This window comes from Dipodomys spectabilis, unplaced genomic scaffold (genome assembly GCF_019054845.1).
Source record: "Dipodomys spectabilis isolate Male_0828 unplaced genomic scaffold, ASM1905484v1 ptg000274l, whole genome shotgun sequence".
Lineage (NCBI taxonomy): Eukaryota > Metazoa > Chordata > Mammalia > Rodentia > Heteromyidae > Dipodomys > Dipodomys spectabilis.
The window spans coordinates 2,122,736-2,125,081 of record NW_024870951.1 but is presented as its reverse complement, the minus strand read 5'-3'; the positions used below and the strand labels follow the sequence as shown (position 1 = coordinate 2,125,081).

At 33.6% G+C, this 2,346-nt stretch overlaps 1 pseudogene; it reads left to right on the top strand.

The window, feature by feature from the left end:
* Positions 1-254: 254 nt before the first annotated feature.
* LOC122126312 lies at positions 255-369 on the top strand (annotated as a pseudogene).
* Positions 370-2,346: the final 1,977 nt, after the last annotated feature.

Genomic DNA, 2,346 nt, shown 5'->3' with positions numbered 1-2,346 from the left:
TAACAAACCTTAACACTTGCTGCAGTGTTCATTATGACAGGTCCCTTGTATAGAATGATTGAATTCCTCATCCTACACATCTCTTGCACAACAAATATCTGGAATTATTTTGTTTTTGACATGTCAATCTTGACTTTATTCTTAAATGTGTATTTATGTAAGAAGTACATGGTTCTAAAATTCTTTTAAACTTAGTTTTTGTTGAATTGTCTAGTTTAAGAAAATCAATTACAATTTATATATAAAAAATTTCTGTGCTCAATTCAGCATCACATATACTAAAACATTGGAATGATACAGAGAAGATTAGTATGGCCCCTCCGCAAGGATGACAGGCAAATTCCTGAAGCATTCCATCCCCCAATTTGTTAAGAAATGGAAAGACTTGGGGAAAAAATTAAGTAGAGTAAGCCAAGTCCAAAGAAACATAGGTCCCATGGTTTCTCTAATTTTCAATAACTAATATATGTCTGGGATAAGCAGAAAATGTCAAAAGTTATGTGTATATGACCAGATAAGGTTATGTTAATGGAAATGAACCCCAAGTTAGGGACACAAGTGGTTTTTTCTTGCTATTTTTTCTCACGTACTTATAACCTACAGTGTGGATTTTTTTTTTGTTTCTTTATATGTTCCTCCCCCATGCTATAACACCTATTTTCACTGTATTTGAAGTTGGTGCGCCTACATATTGTATATATTCTCCTCTAATTTGCTGAGGGGAAGGAAAAAAAAAACAAAATGTTTAAATAGGGATACAGGTTGACCCATTGCAACAATGAGATTCACAAGAAACTATGTTGTAAAGTGAACTTTACAATTGAGGCGGGGGAAGGGAGGAGGTTAATGGACTTGTGGAAGTGAGAGGGAAGGGATGGTAGGGGAACAATAAAGGAGGAGGTAACAATACTTGTTAGGAAATGTACTCATTACCTTGCTCATGAAGTGTTACCCCTCTGTGCAGTATTTTTACAATAAGAACGTATAAAACTGTTCTGAGATGGAAGAGTTTATTTCCTTTATTTTACTCATATAATATCGTTAGCAAAGAAATTCATGAAAAACCCCGATATGAAGGTATTTTGAATAAATATGTGTGTTAATGCATGCATGTGCTCAAGCACTTGCATGTGTGCTGGCATGCTCAGAGTTTGAAATCAGTGATGCTGAATTGAGCACAGAACTTTTTATATATATATAAATTGTAATTGATTTTCTTAAACTAGACAATTCATCAAAAACTAAGTTTAAAAGAATTTTACAACCATGTACTTCTTACATAAATACACATTTAAGAATAAAGTCAAGATTGACATGTCAAAAACAAAATAATTCCAGATATTTGTTGTGCAAGAGATGTGTAGGATGAGGCATTCAATTATTCTATACAAGGGACCTGTCATAATGAACACTGCACCAACTTGCTAGGCCTTTTCTCTCTAGATTGGTGAGCTACTAAATGAGCTACATCTCCATTCTTGGCCCTTTGCTAGTTCATTAAAATTTTTGAAAAATAATTTCATGAATTTCTTTTGCCCTGATTGGCTTCCAACTGTTAGCCACAGATCTCAGGCTCCTGAGTAGATATCCCGAGTAGTTAGGATTACAGGTGTGACAAACAAGCAAAGGCTTTCAGAATAACGTTAAAAGTAGAAGAAAATTTACTTCAGAGGGGCACGTATTAGCATCTCCAATTTTAAAACATTTTGGAGTGGTTATTTATGATTTTTTTTTATTTTTGGATACTTATAAGACGGTAGGTGATGATATTTAAATTTTTAGTACTTTTTAAAAAGGGTACTGGAATTGTGGGACAGAAGAAATTTGTTTCTCTTTGGACCTCAATGTATAAGCTCAGTTCTGTGCATGATAAAACAATGTCTCCAACACAATCTGTGTTGAAAACAAATGTGACAGAAAACAATCACCATGGGAAATAATTAGTATGCTATTATTTCTTGTATTATATGAATATTGAATTGAGAGTGTCATAGAATGGAGAGATTTTTATCTACCTTTTGTGTATTGCTGAAAGACTTTCAGAAACTTTGACTCATTTCCTTCCTCACTGTATGTGTCTTTAGGCCATGCACTTACTGCTTTTAATTACACTTTTTCCCAACACTAAAATGGTAATAACATTAGCATGATAGCATATGTTATCTTAACAATTAAGGGAACAAAAGTGGGAAATACTTAACATAAACTTCTAGGAATGAGCTTTGAGTTTAGCCAGCAGTCTTTTTAAAATACTAAATAGAATGTGATAAGTAGTACAGAAACCATTACATGTAGTGAGCAACCAGAAGTAATATCTATTGATCATGCTCTGCTTCCAAGGAGGCC